The 23,227-nt window shown below is 34.6% G+C and overlaps 1 long non-coding RNA gene across 1 annotated transcript in view; it reads left to right on the forward strand.

Moving 5' to 3' along the window:
• The first annotated feature begins 521 nt into the window (after window positions 1-521).
• LOC123661989 overlaps window positions 522-23,227 on the forward strand; it is a 63,281-nt gene continuing 40,575 nt past the window's right edge. Inside the window, exon 1 of the long non-coding RNA XR_006744421.1 lies at window positions 522-1,532. This is a non-coding gene — a long non-coding RNA (uncharacterized LOC123661989). The remainder of the gene's footprint in view (window positions 1,533-23,227) is intronic.

Consider the following 23,227-nt stretch of genomic DNA (forward strand, 5'->3'; position numbering starts at 1 on the left):
TCGACTAGCGCGCACGTCCGCGCGCCTCAGTTCGCACAATCAGCTGATCGGCGCGCGCCCCGCGGCGCACATGCCGTGAGGCCGCGCCCGCTACGATGACGGGCTACGCCCGCGGCGAGGCCGACTTCGCCGCCGCCGACCGCTTCGGACGGGACGCGCGGCCCGCCTCGCTCGCCCCCAAGGATTACTCGGTGCCTTTACACGTAGACTGCAGTATCGAATACGAGCTTCCCGACTGTGCCAAGCCACCGCAGGGCGTCAAGATCGAGCCACTGCTCATGATCCACCCGTCGCACTTCCGGAGGCTCGAGAGCCTCCGGCGGGTGCCGTTCGTGAACAACCTGCCGCGCGGCGACGCGGCCAGCGCATCGGCGGCGGCGCCGGACGCGCGCTCGCGCGGGCGCGCGCTGCGGCGCTGCTGCCGCGCGGCGCCCGCCCCGCCGGTGCCGCCGCCGCAGCCGGCCCAGGCGCAGCGCGCGCGGGCGCCCGAGGACGCGCGGCGCTACCGCTGCGAGTACCTGGCCGAGGGCGGCAAGCTGGCGGCGCGCGCGCGCCTCAAGCCGCACCCCTACCTGCCGGCCGAGGCGCTGGACTGTGATATAGCGCGCGCGCTGCCGCCCGCCGCCCACTACGAGCGCTTCGACAAGCGCGCGCTGCAGCAGCTGCCGATCTACATGTAGCCGGGGCCGGTCTCTGTGATGTTTTGTCGTGATTAGTTAGTGATAAGTGCCGCGCGGAGCGACCGCGCCGGGCCCGGGCCCGCCGCCGCCGTGCCGCGCACGAACCGAATACCAAATAATACCTATGTGCGTTGATATTGTTTGAACGTTGATTGTGTTTCCGTGCCGGACGATAGCGCGACCGACGCCGGCGCACGCTCGCCAACGAGAGTATTTATTGCGATCGCCGTAACCGATGCTTCATATAAATTATTGTACCGTCGCTGATTCGTTGCGTATTTCTGTATAAGATATCATATCGATAATAATTATATGTTCAAAAATTGTATTATATAAATATGTACCTATAGAGTAAAGAAAAAAAAAATGAAAGTGAGAAAAATATTACGAATAAAACTAGTAATAGTTATGTTTTCGAATAGGTGATGAGTTCTAGAACAGTCCTGAGTGCTAAACTAGAATCGTACTCTACTCTCATTTTGTAAGCAGTTATGTTTGTTAAAATTATATATAAAGAGTCCTCTGATGAATAGTCTGATTAACGAATATTCGGCATGTAAAAGTCTTTATAAAACGCTTACTTAGCATATCATAGTATTATATTGTGTCATAGTCCAATGCCAAAAATATAACTATCTTTTTACAAAAATCCCTAAAGCATCGTTTTATTTCCCTCCGTACGTACGTTCCAAGTGATCCGGTGGTCCGGTGAGGTGGCGGCTCCGATTCTACCAGTGCGTGCTGTGGAATGTGTTAGATCTGTTAAGAGTTGCGAGGCGCAGCCTCCCAGTGCTTGTTGTGTGCTCGGAAAGTATCTGAACGACTCGGATGTTGGATTACACTAACTGAGAAGTAAGTATGGCTTTCGACCATTGGATCTCAGTCAGGGACGCAATAGAGTTACGTTTGTGCAACTCGTTAACGAAATTCTAAGAAAAATCCTTTACAGAGTGTTGCTAATAGTCATATGTGCAAACTAGTCGCTAGTCAAACTATTGCATATGCAAACTTTTCGCCTTTCAAAGTATTGGTTTTGCATACCTAAGTCATTAACGTTGCTAAACTAATGACAGTGAATCTACTTTCTATAGAAAATGACATAGATACATGATCTGTAAAGAAAATTAGCCGTTAAATATATCCAAAATTACCGTGACAATTAGTGACTAAGCTAGCTAGTTTCCAACGTGACTATCATTTCAAAAATGACGTGGTCACTACCGTCATGTCTTATTCTTTATAGACGTTGGTAGATAATAATATTTAACGGTAACTAAATGAGACATTTCATACAATAAAAAAATACAATGAGCTATTTAAAATGTTGCTAAAGCGATATTCACATATAAGAACTTATTTCGAAAATTTAAAAGTGTAACCCCTAGCAATAGCTAATTAGACAAGTCTAGTATCTCAATCGTCTTATTTACACAAGTAACACATTTAAAACAAACTATTACAGACATTGTATTACCAATAAATATCAAAAGAAGTAATAATGATGAATGACAACATAAAACTCCCCGAGAGATAAATGAGTAAGCAGAATTCTTCTTAAGATAAACCAGTAACGACCGACGGTTTACTATTAAACAGACACGATGGAATAATTAACTTTCATGTCCATTAAAGTCATGATAATTTTAATAGCCAGGAATACTTCAATTAAATGTCTATTGTAATTTTTTTACGATGCCGTCGAAATAAAAATTAAACTCTTTATCTTTTGTCCGATTGCTCTCAAACGTACAATAGAGTAACAAGGCATTCTCTCGACATGAAAAGTACTCAAACACAATGAAACGATAATATTACGTCGAGAAAGAGATCGTTTTGAAAAAAACTTCAATACCTTCATTAAAATAAAACAGATTATAGCACAAGGAGAAGCGTCTACGCAATTAACCGTGGTCATTACTAATTAAGACGCATTCGGATAGCTTAGAGCGGTTTTAGTGGAAACGTGGTCACGAAGCAAGCGGCAAATCGACCATTAGCGAGGCACGCACGCTCCCCGAGACTTGAGACTTCCATTACCCGACGCAGAGATGCTAAATTAGCATCCACGCTATAAACACGAAATAAACATCGAGACTAATGGATAATAGCCCCCTTCTCTTCTGATGCGAGCTGTTTCACTCGCCTTTGTGCGAGAAAGAATTATATTTCGTCCTGCTGGGGGAGAATTAGAGCTATATTCATTTTTATCCGCACTGCTATCATAAAAAGTTTTATTGTAACTTTTTACGGCTCCGTTACTGCTTATCCAGATTCGTATTGTGCTCTTCGTATCTATACGGTTCTAAAGAAATAAAAAATACACGAGGCGATATTGGATTTATATAGATTTATATATTTTACCAATGATTGATACTCTCGCATGCTGTGAATTATACTTTGATTAAACCCAGTCGGGGCTTTCATTATTTGTCATTAACTGTAATGATTTTTATATTTTAGGGCGCGGTAACTCACAATTAATTCTGATGAAATCTTACGGTGAAAATAAATTACGAACCTTTTTAATGATAGCTGCATTCACTTTGTGGGTATGAAAGTAATTACCGGTATTTGCGAAGTAAGAACGACCTGCGATAAGTGAGGGTACTCGAACAAGGCAATGCAAGTATGAATGACGCTCGCAAAAATAAAATGGCCTCGTTGCGGTCTGATAACGTCGCTTAACGATCAAAGTAGCGATTCTGTAATTACCGACTTCCTCGCAGAGAGCCGCTTCAGCTAATTCCCACTGTAAGTAGGCGCATTTCGAATACGCCGCCCAGTTCGATTCCCAAAAGCGGTTATAAATCGTCGGTATTATCTCGTAAAAGGAATATCCAATTTATGTTCGCCCTCGGCCCCGCTCGCCGCCATAAAACATAATATTATCGACATCGCCCCCTCTCTAGGCGATCACGAAACTAAGCAAGCATCGGCCATTTTTAGTGCCAAACTTGACGGGTGGGAGTCCCGGCCGTCCGTCTCTGTCTAGACGCCGCGTCCTCCTGTGAGCGAGGAGGACGCGAATAGGGATCGGAACTCTTTCATGTTTCGTTCGAGGAACGTTTTGCTCGATTTCAGGTGCCTTGTAAATAAATATGTTGGATAAACAACTCTAAAGTAAACGCACACAGCAGCGTTATTTACATTTTCGAGTCTTATCTCTGAGCTATGAATAAGTAAACTGATGGTTTCAACAGTGGGTTGTCTGTAGGATTGAAACTAATAAATTACGTCCCCGTGGGTATTACAGCCTCCAGATTGTGCGGCACAGCTTTACACCGAAATATAGTTAAGAGTTATTGCTTAGCTTATCGGCTGGATAGTTCTATCGAAATCGAAGTCGGCATGTTTACGATGGCCTCTATATTTTAAGTAGGTGAGTTAGTGTAATCGAGTCTAGTTGTAGACCGTCGCAGCACTGCGCGGCGTATCGCACGTTTCCGTAATGTTTTGGCAGCGACGGCGCGCTGCGATCAGCTGATTGGCGTCGCGCCTGTGTGCGTGCGGGGGGCGCGCCTCTCGTACGCGCACCCACACACGCGCGCCGCACAGCTGATCCCGCTGATTGCACGTAATTAAGGCCCGCGCTACACTACTACACTCGTAGCGACGAGTGCGACTCGAGTGAACTTATAAATGCGAATGAAATATACATTCGTCGTAATTACCGCTATCGGAGGTAGCGATCGTAAAAAAAAATTAATCAAATTTCAAATAACTGCGTTATAAATATATATATTCTAAGAGATTTTTTTTTAATCTTTAGTGTTTTATTGTGTTGCACGCTACGTAGAAAGTCGTTGAAACATCTAAACGGTATATTATTAATAAACGACGGGATAATTAGAAAGAAAAATAATGTAATTGTATGTAGTTACTTATTGACAGACAATGGATATTTTAAAAGCGAACATTTAACTTTCGAAGACATATTATTATCTTTAATAACTCTGCCGTTTATTTATTTATAAAAAGTTAATGAGTATGTGGTTTCCTTTTCGTCGTTCTTCGTTTACTTTTAAATACTACTTCGGTGATTACAATCTCAATCAAATCTCAAATGGAGATCTCACGAGATTATGAATGAGATAGAATTTGATATGCTGTTTTGCGAATACGCTTATTTACATAGATAACTTATTAAGTCTTTAATACAAAAAACTGTTGCGGAAGAAATAGTAAATATAAGAACGAAAAATGTGAGGAATGAAATTAGTTTAAAATAAAAGTTACAAATGTATCTGTTTAATGTAAAATAAATAAGGTATAAGGCTACAGTTAATAAATATTTTATTTCTTTGCCAAATGATATTCACAAATAATGGAAATTAGTAACATTTTTATGATCTCATTTGGTTAATAATCTCGTAAGAACTCTGCTAAATCTAAAATCCTACTAATTGCATTTTCTAATTTACAGACGGATGGATTTTTATTTTTTATATTATAATAATTATGCAGCTAATAATTTCTTTATTTCTTATTTTTTTTAAATTAATTATACAAGCAAGAATGTACCGATGCTCTAATAACATAATTACGAAGTACCCACTCTCATTATGTTAGTATAATTACTTATATAAATATGTAATTATAACGAGCTACATATTTTCATAAAACACAGAGTAACTATTTTTATATTATTTAGAGAAAATCTTAATGAACTACATACATACATATTACGAAATATTTATTTTGTACATGATTTAAATGTGTACACTTTATTAAAATTTATTTCTGATTAGTTATGAAAAGTACTGAACCGATTTTAATTATCTCTTTGTCAATAGAAAACTATATTATGCTAAAGTTATGTAATATATAAAAGTCTCGTGTCGCGGTGTTTGCAGTTAAACTCCTCCGAAACGGCTTGACCGATTCTCATGAAATTTTGTGTGCATATCAGCTAGGTCTGAGAATCGAACATCTATTTTTCATACCCCTAAGTTGTGGGGGGGGGGGGGGTTAAGGGGTTAATAAGATATATGGCAAAACAACGTTGGCGGGGTCAGCTAGTTAGACATATAAAAAGTTATAAGACTTACGACTATTGTTGGTATTTTAAACCTTATAAGGCGATATGGTTATTACGTTACAGCCAATGTAGCGGAAATGTAGCTTTTGCTTCAAACTCATTTCTCAGTAAAAAAATATAAAAAAAAAAATACCTTTTTATTTATTAGCATTAATAAAAGATACCTACATAAGTATGATAAAATTGGTATTTTAATTAATAATTATTTAAATTTAATGATTGCACTTCCTCGCTTAAGTGTACATCATTATATATAACGACTACTGTCGGGTTAATTACCTTCATTATTAAATACATAATTATCTTTTATTAACATCTTTAATATTTTAAATAGATTTTTATCGAAATCTCAAAATATGTTACAAGTGTCACTTTGTATTCTGCGAATGTCACATAGTTACGATACTTATCACGAAAGCAAGTCGTTTCAACAACCTTTATGCTACCATGGACATGTTTTATCACTTGCTGATAAAGATATCTGGCGTATAACGATATCTTATAGATAAAAATTTATGAAATTGTTATATTTCACTATCAAATGCCACTATCTGTCATGTATTTATATATTCTATTCGAAATTCAAAAGGTGTAGTTTTTCTGGTTGAAAATAAAGTGTCTATTCCTCCTGATAAAACCTATTAGTAAGTAATAATAAAGCAGTAAGAAGGCTTTTACTGTAACAAAGTAGTTTTGTGTAATGGTACGAATATACACCTATTTATCTTTTATTGAAGTATAACTTTTTTACGCTCGCTTGACTTGGGGAGTAAGCTGGTGAATGTGTGACGAGAGCGTTACGAAAAGTGTGATCGGGCGAGGCGAACGGGGGAGATATAAGTTAGATAGAGCTAAAGAAGTTTTACTTCAGTCGTGTGGTCTAAAGCACACTCTTTTTTCTTTCATTAGATATAACAGACGACACTCGGTTTTGCTTGTTCGTTTAAATAACTTGTAGAGATTTTTTACGATATGTCAGTAAGCTCTGCCCGACTTCGCACTCTAGCAAATTGGGTTTTAAGTGGGAAGTAATGTTGACGTACCTTTTTTGTGTTAATATATAAATCATTGTATATGAAGCGTAATTTTGTAATTTGAATGTATTTACCTTTTTTATGTCACCTGTTTATGGTAAGTTAAAGTTTACAGCTAAAGGACGTACTTGGAAATTACAGCGGTCTGGAAAATGAGGAGTAAGATTGTTGTAGAATTTGCACGTGCGTGATTTGTTGGATCTGGAGGCACGTTGATTGGTCGGGATGTTAAGTATCCACTCCAGTGGGCGAGAGAGAATATCTCTATATTTTTGCACGCCTCATAAGCGAAGCGGGTGAGGTTGTGCTCTACACTTGCCTTACGAAAATCAAGCGATTTCTTGAACTAATGTCTTCTTTTTTTTCTATTGCACTTGTAGAATAATATTTACATATAAATGTAATGGAAAAACACTAGTTTTAACACTTACCTATGCCATTTTTAAAAGACCGTTATTCCGTGGACGTCCGGCTGTCAAATCTATACATATAATAAAATGGTAGGAAAGTCAAAACTGTACATTGAATATTTTTTTTAAAGAATACTTGGGGTGTGATCTAGTATCGATACCGAAGCCAAAAAAATAGTTTTTAGAATTTTTGTCTGTTTGTCTGTATGTATGTCCGGGATAAACTCAAAAAGTACTGCATGGATTTACTTTAAATTTGGCACGAATATTATTAAGAAGTCGGGTCAACATATAGGCTACATATTATCATGCTGTCACCTACCGGGAACGAGCAGTGAACCTTTATTTCTTCAACGCATTCTGTAACAACGTGTAATCTAACGACGTAAATTTGAATGTTGTTATTATGTTAATAACCATGCTATAAGCTAGCCTCATACTATAAATAAAGACATTCTGTAGTGTATTTATTATCAGCATTGCACCCGTGCGAAGCCGGAGCGGGTCACTAGTGTATATATATTATGTATAAAAACTAGCGTGGTCACAAAAACTGCTGAAAAACTTAACTGATCAAGTCCATTTATTTTTTATACGCTTAGTATTATTCAAAAGTCTTTTTGAAGATCACGGTCTAATTCAATCTAGTTTATTTATAATTAGCAATAAAATAAAATAAAAAATGAGATTATGAGGTGTGCACTTTTGGATTTTCCAATCTATGAATTATCTTTACTGCTAAAACAATCATTCACAGAATGTGTGGGCCTTTTTGAATATGGTTTAAACATCAAGCAATGATTTGAATCATAGCTAGTCATTGTGGAATGCTCGATTAACTAGGTGATATATTGAAAAGTGCCAACACAAAATCAATTTAAGAATACGTAGGTATTCTTAATTGGTTTATTTTAGGTACTGGTCTGGAGAAGTAAAAATCTCATGTGTTCTGGAGACAAGGTTTTCAAAGCCGATTTAAGATTTGCAATTAATTTGAAATTTATCCTTATATATTGAAACAAAATAAAAATAATGCCTGCTTTGATTTAAAAATTCTAACTAAAAACATCGGACTATAAAATATGCGGTAAATGATATAAAAATATTTCCAGGAGGACGAAATAATATTAGTAATAATAACTGGCGTCAGTGTGTCGATGTTTCGCCACGAACATGGTTAATACGGCATTGTTTACCAAACACTCGGCGGAAACGTTGCGATAGCCTCCACGGAAATCAATAACAACGCCGATAACTTTAATTAGTATTTTCAATCACATGCGAAGGTAGTTTATATTAGTAGATAAAGTAAAACTGGAGTATGAGACCAACTCTAAAAGGATAAAGTATAGAGAACTATTTAAGTATTACATTTTGCTGATGGTAGTGTTGAGCAATTCTCACGAAAGTATTTCAAATTAAAATGTTATCATTTAGACTATGAGTTCTGGGTACTTATATTCATTTACCTTGCAAAAGATTGCTTGAAAACCACAAAAGAACAAAAAGGTTGGGTTGATAACCAGATCCTCAGTTTTTTTCAGTTCAAGTTCCAAACCTAGAAGAAACGGCATAAAAATCTTTCCAGATAATCTAATTCTTGTCTTATCCATTTTAGTTTTATGGCAAATTTGTCATTAGTTTATTAGAAAATGTGGCAATAGAGCAAGGTCGGCGTCTCCAATGTCACGTAAGATTGAGACGACATGGATAAAATCGCTGCAGCTGATAACATTCTCGATATAGCATTGAGGACAAATGAAATATTCACAACTTTGTCGCTAAACCTTAAACTAGAACAACACAAACTCGTTCGATTAATGCTTTTGGAATTTTGTTATCTGTTTTATTTTCACATAAACGGTGTTTACGGTTACAAAATAAAAACTACTAAAGTGACAAATAGTTTGGAAAACTCAAAAAAAAAATATATCCGAAATATAAAATTTTTCGATATTGCCACGAGTCTTTAATTTAATCCTAGAGTTAAGCGTGACAATAATTGTAAAATGAATAATTAAATATTTTCAATTTAAGATCTCAAAGCTTTAATTCAAGAACATTTTTGTTAATTATAAATGTGTGAGTCGCTTCTGCACTGTTTTTAATATCCAATGTATTAATAAATAATTAATATCTTAAATAATCTTAAAGATTAGTTTAAAATTAGTTCTGAATACTAAGCCATTTATAAAACGTTTTATAATTCCAGTAACAAATTGTATTAAAACGCAATTATAGAAATCTGATATCCGACGGAAGCCATCTAAGCTGAGCGTCGGAACTAGTTCGCGGATGCACTGCTAGTAGTGACATACATTTTATAATTTCAATTATTCAATAAATTCCTGTAACGAAGTAACTACTTTGATTTAACAGTAAAGACAGACAAATCGACACGTAGAGTTACCCTAATTTATGACATGTATATATTTATAAATTGTACTTTGCACGATTGTCAGAACGACGCGTAAGTCTTGTGTAATTAAAAGATTTTATTTGATATGATTATATTTTTAATATATATTTTTAGAACGTAATATAAAGATTTGATTTTATGTTTAATAATCTAAAATACGTAGTCTGGGTGTTTGTGCAGTCCTTGTAAGTCTCCCCACTGTGCCTTAGAGAGCACGTTAAGCCGTCGGTCCCGGTTGTTATCATGTACACCTGATAGCGATCGTTACTCATAGTAGGGAATATATCCGCCGACCCGCATTGGAGCAGCGTAGTGGATTAAGCTCTGATCCTTCGACTACATGGGGAAAGAGGCCTATGCCCAGTAGTGGGATATTACAGGCTGAAGCGTAATTTAAAATACAATTTGTGTATTCCATAGTGGTATCGAAATGTTAGTCAAAGTAAAAAAAAGTATAGAGGGTAGATACCTGTATAATAAATTTTACAAACAAGCTGAAAACGTGAGCAAAAACAACTCTGGTCTTTATAAAAAGTATGATTTCAAATGTTTCTCAGGTCCTCGCAATAAGTTTCCATTAGCACCCTGTGGTCGCAGAACCCTAAAAAAAATTGATAAGTAAAAAAACGGTCAAGTGCGAGTCGGACTCGCGCACTAAGGGTTCCGTACCACTACTAGACTAGGTAAAATATTTAGACAAATTTTTTTGTCTAATATTTTTTATTTTAAATTTATTGTTAAAGTAAAAATACAACTGAGTATTTTGTGAATATTTCAAGTGCTTACCTATTTCCTTTATTGATGTCGTGTAAAACAGGGCAAAAAGATCGCGATTTTTGCATGGGAGCCCCCCTTAAATATTATTTTATTTTGTTTTTTGTATTTATTGTTATAGCGGCAACAGAAATACATAATTGGTGAAAATTTTAACTGTCTAGCTATCGCGGTTCGTGAGATACAGCCTGGTGACAGACGGACGGACGGACAGACAGTGAAGTCTTAGTAATAGGGTCCCGTTTTTACCCTTTGGGTTCGGAACCCTAAAAAACAATGATCACTACGTGACGTAGTTAATGGAACAGCCCCGAATCCTACAATGACGATCATTTATCTTTTTGTAATCATGGTTGAGAGGAAGCGAGGTGTAAAAACGTCAGTTTGTTTGCCGAAGATAGGTAATTGATTCGATTTGAAAGTATTCTTTGGACCCGAATCATTTTTCTACTCCACTGGTTCAAGAAATGAGCGCAGCGGACGGACGGTGATTACTTTTTTTCTCTATATTATCTAGTGTCGCCTGACTCATTGTTACAATGTAAAAGAATGTATTGTAAAATGTAACAATAGTACTGAACCCAATTACTTATGTAAGTATATTTATTTATTTATCAGTATACTTTTCTACTGTGCTAATTCAACAAAAGCAGTTCGTATAATTTCTACGAACCCCAGTACAATTATTCAATTATGAGCATATTTTCTGCTGTTGCCTACTTCAAAAGAAACTAATTTGTATTTTTTTCTTTCTACTTATTTAAGAAACTAAAAAAATTCGGATCTACGCCCCAGTAAAATATTAGTCAAAATATATATCAACTAAAACAATCTTGATTGTAATTATATTATGTGTTTACTTAATCTATACTAATATTATAAAACTGGAAAGTTTGTTTGTTTGAATGCGCTAATCTCAGCAACTACTGGTCCGATTTGAAAAATTCTTATGGTGTTAGATAGCACATTTATCGAGAAAGGCTATAGGCTAAATATCATAACGCTAAGACGCATAGGAGCGGAGCACCAATGAAGAATGTTTGAAAACCGGGATTTATTTTCCCTTTTGAGAGCTTCCGCTGCGTGTTCTGCGTAAACAGTAAAAGTTTTGCAAAAATCATGTATATCAGTATTGATCTATTTCACGCGGACGAAGTCGCCGGCAGAGGCTAGTTAAAATATAAAGAGGAAATGGTAACGTCCATCATTGACACTTTCAAATTAAAAATCAAAATGTACTTTATTGAAATAGGTTTTAAACACACATCATTTTCACTTAATTTCAGTCATCAGAATTATATTTTTTATTTCATTGACTTCAAACAAAGACTTCCATTATGTAGACAACTAATTAAAAAGATTCAATTAACTTTAACAGCATTAATACTAAAATGCAGGATATCCTTGTACTCATAAGAAAGAAAGTTGGTAAAGCGATTGCAAAATGTTTGGTCCAAATAGAGAATTAATTATTTATTCATCGTGGCGATGTAGCTACAAATATCTTGAGCTCCTATAACTACATATCCGTGTGAAGAGGCCAGTTTCATTGCTTGTGGTTAAGTTTATCCTGCATATAAGTTACGAATAGACAGTAGGTGGTAAAATAAGTCAATAAGACCTCTTTTACCTTGATTAAAAAATTACTAAATGTTGTTGTATTTCCTGCTAGACATGACGTCGTCGGAATTGTTCAGAGGTGAGCCGGACAATCCCCATGGAGGAGAAGTCTGGTCTTTTCGCCGAGGCCCGCCTGTCGCTTGAGGGATCCTGTTGCCTGCAGATCCGGGACCAATTAAAGCGGCTGAAGGCTCCCGCAGGGGTTTGGTCGGTATTGCACCCCCAAGTGCTGAAGCCGACATACGGTCTAGGAATGCCTACCCGGGCACCCTGGATATCACCCGTAAATGGGTTCCCCTGCGATAGCAAAAAATAAAAAATGTTGTTGTATTTAGATATTCACAATCGCGAATAAAAATACCATTCGATTGTGATGAAGAATAAGTACGTATGCTTTTATCTTTTGGTTACCGTTTTGTGTCAAATAGTGTAAACGGAAACCGGTGAGATTGGCCCTAAGTAAACGTAGGTAACTGTTCTGTGTTGTTTCGTATTTCTTAATCACGGACGTAAAATTAAAAGTAGATTAAAAGTAAAAGTAAGCAAACTTTTACTTTATAATTGAGATTATTTAAAGATCAATGTTACCCAATTTATTTTCATTTCACGCATATTAACTACCCAAGTTACAATTATTAAAAAAATATATAAAAAAACTATAAAAAAGTAAATACATAATTACCTTTATAAAAACTTGTTCAATTTTAAATCTACAAATATTTCTCATTCAACATATTTTAACCGTAAGTTAAAAACTGAGGCATTAGGTATTTAATTTTAATTTACAATATGTTACTTATAAAAAAAAAAACCTATTTCTTACAAAGTCTGTTAAATATTCTACCAAAACACTTCATGAAAGAGTAAATATCATGATGGAGTTTACATGTCATAATAATGTCTATTTTTTATATACTTGTAAAAAATGAAACATTTTATTTAAATGTATCCATTAAAGTGATATACAGTTCATCACAATTACAATTAGTTATTGTAAATAAAATACACAATTCATATGTAATAAGCTTCATTATAAGTTGACAGAAAGAAATTATGATACTCGTAATACTCGCTTCGCCTACCATTTAGTCATAGAAGTGACTAAGTTAGAAGTGAGATGGATGTTATACAACTAAATCTATATAAAGAAATTAATTTAAGTCTGTGGTAGCGTACGTTTCGGAAAATCACAGTTGTTTTTCCGTGACGCTACAGTAAATTACCCAGGTTTAACTGCAATATCTTTATGCTATATAAAGTTTATAAAGTTTTTAATAAATATTGATATTTATAAGAAGTAGGTACATATTTATACACAAGCGTTTTATGACGTGTTCTTGTGGGGAATCATAAAGATAGTCGTATTTTTCTCTGAAAATTAAAGATGTGGTAAATTTTGTTCCATGTTTATTGTGTGCAATTTATATTATTATTAATACTTTTATTCAATATGTTTTCTTATAATTATTTTTTTAAATTATATAATAATAATATAATATAATATTATAATAATATTACAATAAATATGAAAAAGACAAATAAAATATTTATATATATAAAAATAGTAGTTCTCCGGCGGCATTATTATTATTATTTATCATTACATGATACAGCATCGACGAAGTCGTTTGTAAGTCACAGTGAACTGTTAGCTTCACTCAATTGACAGTGTATGTAATAATACGCGTGATTGGCAAAATTAAACAAACGCTCGTAATAATAACATAATAAATAAAAGATTCATGACAAACGGAAAAGAGAAAATGATGATTTGCAATTGTTGTATAGAATCATCCCGACCGCAGTCACGTTCAGACTATTTGCTTTATTAGTGGTTTGTAACAATTTCGCAACAATCTCAAACCATATTTTTGCATTACACGGTTCAACCGCTTGTAATTCATAAGGTAATGACTGCAACTTTGATTACCTTCATTTTAGACGACTGGAAACCAGTATTTTTGTTATATATTTTGTTTATTTCCTTCGCCCAGAATACACGTCATAAAGTTAAAAGGGTATTTCAAGGGACGCCAAAATTATAATACAATAAGGTTGAAATAGAAATATTTCACAAAGCGCACAGCAAACGTTGCAGCACGCTGTTCTAAGTTATATTAATTATTCATTTGATTTCGAACCGCCCACTAGGTTTTAATACAAAAACTGTCACCCACTTGACATTTGTGAGTCCTATTTAACATTTTATCTTAAACTATGGAGGGGGCGCCACTGTCAATTTTAATTTCTGCCTTGTTTCAACTAGCTTAAATAACGGGATGTATTTTTTCATAAGTCTATTATATTTTATCTTTACAATTACCACTCTATTCTTACATGCCCTTTACCCAAAGGTTATCAAAGGTTAAAGATCATTTTTAGTACACTTATTTTTTAACTGAGGTAGGGCACAGCAGGAATTTCCTGCTCAAAATATGGAGCAGCCCGACTGGGGTAGTACCTCGACCTTACAGAAGATCACAGCAAAATAATACTGTTTTCAAGCAGTATTGTGTTCCAGTTGGTGAGTAAGGTGACAGAGCTCCTGGGGGATTGGGGATTGGGTCGGCAACGCGCTTGCGATGTTTCTGGTGTTGCAGGCGTCTATAAGCTACGGTAATCGCTTACCATCAGGTGAGCCGTACGCTTGTTTGCCGACCCAGTGACATAAAAAAAAACTTATTTTTTAAATATGTGTTTTTAGGTGTACAATAACTAATATTTTTATAAATATTAATATTTTAAAACATTTGATGGTGAGTTGTGGCTCTTTTATGACGCTATAATTTGATTGTTCTGTGTTATAGTGATGGTTTCGAAGGTATTTGTCAATTTAACATACCCACACTTCTTCACAGTCGTTACAAGTCATACATTATTTAGAGACTGTCACTGAGAGATTCTTGATGTCATTGTTTTTTGTTAACAGTCCTAAATGTCGGTCAATAGCCGATCGTTAAACTTAACTGTATGTGTGTGTGGTTAATACACATGTGTGTTTCCTTTTATTCAATGATTACGACGTTTTCTATGTACGAATATCTATGTGCTAGTGGTTTATGTGTGTGTGTAAGTTTTTAGCAGTAGTTCTTGATGTATGGTATGTAGGTATATATGTGTGTTGTGTGCTAACATGTACTGAGTGATTAACACGATTTTAAGTATGTGTGAATAGCGTGAGCCAGACATTAATAGATTATTCAATTTGTTTTAAAGTAAGGTATTTTGATAATGTTAGTTCAATTTAATGACCATTGTGTGGTATGTAATTGTATCTATGTATTGATTACAGTATAGTGAAGGTAATTATCGTAACTATAGAATAGTTACAATAATAGGGCTGCGACTGTTCTCATAATATCGGTACAGAATTTACTAGGTATATGAATAACACGCATTATTACTATTACCAATTCCATATAAAATTATATGCGTATGTGTGTATTTAACATTGATTGACACAAATCTTCTATAAGCGATATTATTAAAATACCAGCTTCATTTAAATCTTAATAAACACTTTAAAATTCAAGCCATAATCTTCCAATAAATAATTTAGGTGAATCCGATCAAAGGCCGAGATAAAAACGGGCATGCGCGCGCGCAGCCAGTTCGGGCGACGGCGATAGGGGTGCCAACAAACCGCTTCAAACGACTTCAAAAAAGGAGAAGGTTATTCAGTTCGACCTTATGTACATATATATTTTTTATGTATGTTCGGGGGTAACTTCGTCGTTTATGAACCGATTTCGATCATTCTTTTTTTGTTGAAAAGGGGATATCCCAAATGTGGTACCGTGATAAGGATACCAGGATCTGATGATGTAATTCCAGAGAAATCAAAGGAAACACTCGAAAATCGTAGTGACGACTTATTTTCGTCTACTTACGTTGTATTACTTATCGATGTAATTGAAGTCGTTTTTTTTTTGTTTGCGAGCAAATAAAATTATATAATTATGCAAGGAGTCAACGGTGTATTCATTTTGATTTTTATATTGATTTCACAATATTTAATTTTATATTCTAAACACAATCTTAAAAGTCTAAACTTTTAAAGTGGAGAGGACCTGGATATATTGACGCCTTATAACTTTAGTTATACTTAAAAACAGAATATTTTGTATTTCGCATCGTCACAGTTTGTTTTCGTAATTTATTCCACAGTATTAAACGTGTAGCTATTGCATATATCAGGCAATATATCATGTAAATAATGTAATATTAGTTGTATTGCGTGCCAGCCCTCACCGCCCAATTAACTATCCGGCCGATAAAAGCGACGTTTGACATGGGCCCAAACTACGACTATAAAACTTATATTATCACTTTTATTACGTTATTATAATCATTTTACACTTATTATATTTATAAAGTTGAATTTATTTTAAAATTTAAACTACTTTTTGTCAATTTTTTTTTCTTACGAATTACCTGCCATTAGATATGCTGAGGTAGGGCACAGCAGGAATTTCCTGCTCAAAATATGGAGCAGCCCGACTGGGGTAGCACCTCGACCTTACAGAAGATCACAGCAAAATAATACTGTTTTCAAGCAGTATTGTGTTCCTGTTGGTGAATAAGGTGACCAGAGCTCATGGGGGGATTGGGGATTGGGTCGGCAACGCGCTTGCGATGCTTCTGGTGTTGCAGGTGTCTATAAGCTACGATAATCGCTTACCATCAGGTGAGCCGTACGCTTGTTTGCCGACCTAGTGACATAAAAAAAAGGTTTTAAAAGGTATAATTCCAAAAACTTGTGAATGTATTTAAAGTAAGTTTACTTGTATTTTCAAATATTAATATTATACATAAGTAAATAAACAGTTAGTCTGTTATTTCATACAAATTATAAGTCTAATACTAAATCGCAGTGATCGAACACTTGACGTCTAATCACCAACAATGATAAGATCTTTGCACTCTGTTAAGCTTGTATGTTATATTATTCTTTCACGTACTTTTGTAGTAGTAAATAAACAAATTTATTTTCAACCGAATTCCAAAATGGAGGGGGCTCTCAATTCGATTGTAACTTTGGTCCCATTATCCCTGTCTAAATTTAATTTAGATCTAACAACTAGGTACTCTTCGAGCTATAACTAATATTGCGTATTTACTGGACTTTTTTTATTGTTGTCCAAACGTAATTATACCGCATAACTTTTCACTGATTACAGCGATTTTGTTCATTCTTCTAATCGAAAGCTGATAATTGTATCGTGGTCCCTTGTGATGACTAGTTTTCGAGTAATCCTTGATAATGCGTATTTACTTGACTATTTTTTTGTCTACTAACTGAAGTCGGTTTTATTTCGTTTGCGAGCAAAAACAATTATAAGTTCTCATGCCAATTAAATTTTAAGTTTAACTGCATCTACATAGTTTTTCCTCGAGATTCTGAAAAGGAAACAGGTCCATGATAGTGGCTTTAAAGTATTAATATATAGTTAATTAATGCGTAAATAAGGATGTACTCATCGACCGTGCAGTGCAAGCATAATATCTATTACCTCATTTAAGCAACCGCAAATCAGCTTCCAATTAACTGGACAAACACACAGAATAATAAATATTTGTTATACATAATAATATTGAAATATTTACGTCCCATTTAAATTAATTTTTCTTAACAAGTATTTGCTTAAATTGAGTACCTATTTATATTGGTAGACTACGACTTTACAGGAAATGGATGAGCAATCACAAGTGTTGTGCGATTATCGCTGTCAAGTAGCAATTCGATTTTATTTTCCTTGTTTGTATTCAAATTTATTTCTTTAAGTTCAAATTTACTTATTAAGTTGCACCAACAAGATAAACATCAATACAATAACAAAAAAAGAGCTTGAATATAAAATGTTGATTGTTGCGTGTCATCTCAATTACAGGTGCAAACTACAATACGAATTGGAGAATTCTTACTTCAATTGAAAATAACGAGAAAATACTAAGTAACTAACATTGAACTACAATTATTAGAATTACACTAATATTTGTATTTAATTCTAAACTTTAGCGGATATTGTTTTTGTGTATGTGTAAATTATTATGATCCTTATTGTAATTATTGTCACAGCCTTATAATAAATGCAGCGTTCGTTACAATTTTATTATTAGAACAGCAATTAGTCCCAAAACGATCCTACTAAGAAAAAAATGCGAAAGTTGGTGTAGATGGATGTGTTTGTACGTTTGTTACTCTTTTACACGAAAACTACTAGACCTATTTTAATGAAACTTGGTACGTAGATAGCTGGAGAACCAGAATGATACATAGGCTATCGGCAAAAACGCAGGTGAAACCGCGTGGCGCAGCTAGTCTACAGTAAAGTGTAACTGTTAGTCAGCTTTATATTTCAAACTAGCTGTACCCTGCGCGCGTTGCTACGCTTTTTTTTTTAAATGATCAAATGCATAGTTCACGATTCGATAAAGAACATACATTCATTTTTATATAAAAAAATAATAAAAACAACAGCTACGCGATAACTCCGCATTTAAAATGCAATCAATAAATTACCATATTAGTACTTGATATTTGTAATTATGTCTGTTGTACTAGTTTAAATAAACAAAGAAGCAATTCGCAAACGATAAGCAATTAGTACCTAGCGTTGGATACCCAATATGCTTACAATTAAAATACTGGGTATAATACTGGCTGAGGTAGGGCACAGCAGGAAATTTCCTGCTCAAAATATGGATCAGCCCGACTGGGATAGTACCTCGACCTTACCTTAGATCACAGCTAAATAGCACTGTTTTCAAGCAGGAACAACTGAAAACTGGAGATGGAAACTGGGGAACTGGGGATAGGGTCAATAACGCGGTTGCTATGCTTCCGGTATTGCAGAAGTCTATAAGCTAAGCGGTGAGCCGTACGCTTGTTCGCCAATCTAGTTACATAAAAAAAAATTGTTTTTTGTTTTAAATTAAAATCATATCAACCTTTACGTATTACTATTAAAATTTCCTTAAGGAAAAATAAATATTAATTTGATAGATCATAATTAATAATTCATATTTCTAAATAAGAGATCACGACCTTGTACTGTCAATTTTAATTAAATAATTATTAAAAAACTCACCTAGTCATATATATGCTAAGAAAGCTTGACCAGCCCGTTGGCACAGTTTGTAGTGACCTTGCTTTCTGAGGGTTGTGGGTTCGATTCCCGCCTCTAGCGTGGATGTGGTAAATATATTTATTTATATATAAGTATTATCTATATGTATTTATCGAAAAAAATGAAGTTACATCGGTCAGCTGTGGTGATGTGCAAAATTGGTCTTGATCTTGCAGTCTTGGTCTTGGTTTTGCTTTGCTCATCACTAGTTGGCTGTTACCTGTAACAATGCATAAGTTGCTTAACTTAGGAACAGACAACCGTGAGTGTATGTTATATGATGTTTATTTACAGGCCGCCACAGCAATTTGTCGTAAGTATTAAATCTAAATAGCTTATCAATATATATGTTTAAATATATTATTATTTGACTAGCCCGTTGGCGCAGTTTGTGGTGACCCTGCTATCTGCTCCGAGGGTTGTGGGTTCGATTTCCAGCCCGAGTCAGGGTGTAACATAAATATTTTTTTATATATTTATATATGTATTATTTATAAGTATGTTTATTGAAAAAAAAATGCAGGTATATACCAGTCGGCTGTTACCTATAACACAAGCATTGAGTTGCTTACTTTAGGAACAGACGACCGTGTGTGTATTGTTATATATTTATTTATAAGCTGGTAAGCTTACGAGGCATTGTTTTAAAATAGATATTCAATCTCATATGGTAATGAGACGTACTGACTTCATTCCTTATTCTCGAAGCACCCGTCAAACTACGCAGAGTAAAGTTGTGCCTATCTATAATTTGTCGTCGATCGAGATGTTCATGAATAAGCATTATAAAAAAAATCTATTTCTATTACGTTTGCCTTTTTTATTAAATTATTGAATGATTATTTGATTAAATTAAAAAAAAAACTATTAAAATAAAATGTCATTGACTGCAACTTTGAGAAATGCATTTGTATTTAGGTGGAAGAGATATAAAATTATTTTATTAATTATTATTGAAAGTTTGTACAGTATATACAAGTACAGGAGTATCTGTTGTTAGAGTTTGAACTGACAGTATAAATTGAACAACAAGGTATCCTCTTTTTAACATAAATTGTTATTTAAGTTTTCTTATGTTTATGCTAATTTCACTATGCGAATTTTTAGATGCGCGACGTGTGTTCTCCCATGACTCATGGTTACTGTAAAGTAGGTACCTATCCGAAACGTCGGGCGTCTAAAAAACTTAATAAACAAAAAAGTTGCTTAATTATAGCAATGTTTAAGCTTATCTTTCAGTGGATGAACCTACATACAACGAGATCTTTAGATAAGCGACGCTAATCAGTCTTAGATAACGCAAGTATAAAGTATCAGTTGACAGCCACTGCTGGTAATATTGAGATAAGATCTAAGATAAATGTTACTCGTAGGTCTAATCTGTGTCATGCTGTGTATGGGGTTAGAAACATACAAACACAGACAGCAACAAATACTTTTACGGTCTATACAAATTTATGTCCTAAGCTTGAGGTAACCCCCCAATAGTCCCTACACCAAATTAGTACCTATTCCAGCAAACTCAATTACGCGGGATTCCTTACCTACGGAATTCTTATACCTGCGTTCAAAAATGAACAGAAACTTTTTGGACTATAGTCCTACATTTGCATGGAGAGAACCCACTAGCAGATTGTTACTAAGTTCATTTAGTACAACTACTAGGTCGCTGACACGCCCGTGACCTAGAATGACGTCACATGTTTTGCAATTTTACACCTTTAAATTATTATTTATTAAATTAAAACATCAATTTCAACATTATTTCTATTTCATTTTAAATTACTATAAGATAAATTATATTTGAAATGTCATGTCACAGAATTTCGACGACGGAGGTAGTGGGACGTACGTGTAACGTAATTTATGGATGACCCCTACGGTAGCTCGAGGATTTTGCAAAATATTTATTTATTATAGTTAATTTATTATTTAATTATATTTAAAATGATTGTCAATGTGAAGCTACCGCCGATTTGGAATATTGATTCTGCTGAAAGGAATCGACAACTCAACGCTTACTCTTCAAAAATATCAACACATATGTATTTTCACAAATGTCATCGTCGTATCGTGTCTAGCGATCTCTTCCAGCCCTCTATCTTCTATATTCTATAATATTAATACGTGAAGAAAAACTTTCTAACCTTTTTTACGAAAATTGCGTGGATGGAGCAGTATGAAATGTCGCTCACTATTTTATTAATATTATCAATAAAAAAAATACATACATTACTATGTATTTGACACACGCACGCATATATAATTATATACTCTTTTATTTAACGTTGAAACTTATAATTTAAATAAATTATGGTCGAATTTCAACCACTAGGTGACCACTGGTTAACCATAAATAGGAAAGTTACTTTTTAAATAATTTAACAAATTATAGAGTAATAATTTTTATAAATGATTAAAGAAAATGTAAAAACGTATTTCTTTTTTTAAATTTATTTACCGATTTCGGAAATATATTTAAAAAATTACTGAGTTAATGTTTGAAGTAATTGTTAATATTTCACATTGAATTTATTTCTTGCGCAGAATTGTTGATAACAACGAGATATTACGTGAATAATTAAGGCGTTAGTGTAATTTATGTATCTGTTTAATGATATGAAAAAAATAATGTATTTAGTTCTGCAAAAGAAGTTCGTTAAAAATCTTTAAGTCATTTTTTACTGTTTTAATGAATGCGCATAACTTAAATTTATATGACTATCTATCAATGATTACGTTTTAGATTATTGATATTCGAATTCATTATATATTTAATAGCGTGATTGTAATAAAAAATGACAATCTTTTAATGAACATTCATATTGGTGGGGACATCGTTAAGTATATGCAAAGTGTTGGTTGACTGGTCTATCAATTAAGTTGAAAAACTGACAGTAGACATTTTTAATACCACAGAGTCTTAACCAAGCAAAACTGGATGGAAAAGCCAGTTCAACACTTACCGTATGCTGACGACAAGAAAGTATACATGAGCGTACGCATAGTTGATGGTAAGTGGTTACAATTAAGCAACTTATTTGATTACTATACTAAGACCAATATAAATGTTAGTATTCAGAAATGTTAATGAATTATTTTTGCTCATAAAAAAAATCCTATTGTGTCTAAATATAGTTTTAATGGCGTTGAAATTGGCGGAGCAAATATGGTCCGTGATGATTAGGTGTATACTTTGACGGCAAAATGTTGATGTCTTCTCATATTGACATAATTAGATCTAAAGCACAGATAATCTTGATTTTGTCATACAAACATGTAGTTTTTTAAAATATCCTCTAACCTTCAAAATAGTTTATTACGCATACGTCAGAAGCATCTTAGAATACGCTGCTCCTGGGGACCATTCCCCGCGGTACGATGTCTATATAAAACGGATCGAAAGTGTACAGAAAAAAATGTGTTCATCACCCTTAATTTAAGTGTAAAAAAGCTGACATAGGCGAAGAATACATAGACTGACGGAACGCAGTGAGGTGTTAGACACGGGGCTATTGTGTGATATAATTCGTGGCCGCCCTCGACTGTCCGGAGCTAGCTGAACGTATTTTGCTGAACAACCCTTCGCGGCGCCCAAGACACACTCCCTTATTGTATGTTCCGAACTGCTCCACCAACTGTACATAGTTTGAGGAATCTGTACTTACAAGATTACCTAACATCTACAATTTGAAATTTTAAGACGTAGATTAATAAATAAATAATTAAATAAATATCTTATAACATACACACACGGTCGTCTGTTCCTACAGTAAGCAACTTAATGCTTGTGTTTATAGGTAACAGCCGACTGATTTAGATGAATATTTTTTTTTGATAAATATACATAGAAATATTACACATATAAATATATAAATACAAATATTACACCCAGATAGGCGGGAATCGAACCCGCAACTCGCGGAGCAGAAGGCAGGGTCACTACAAACTGCGCCAACGAGCTAGTTATTTAAAATATATATTTGTATATATATTTATTTAATTTTCACTATTATTATTATCATTATTATATAATTAAATTATATTACCTTCCAAATATAAAGTAAGTTGTTTGTAATTTAAACTTCCCAAGGGTATTCATTAGTTTAATTTGAAAATAAG

Source organism: Melitaea cinxia, chromosome 18, assembly GCF_905220565.1.
Source record: "Melitaea cinxia chromosome 18, ilMelCinx1.1, whole genome shotgun sequence".
Taxonomy (NCBI): domain Eukaryota; kingdom Metazoa; phylum Arthropoda; class Insecta; order Lepidoptera; family Nymphalidae; genus Melitaea; species Melitaea cinxia.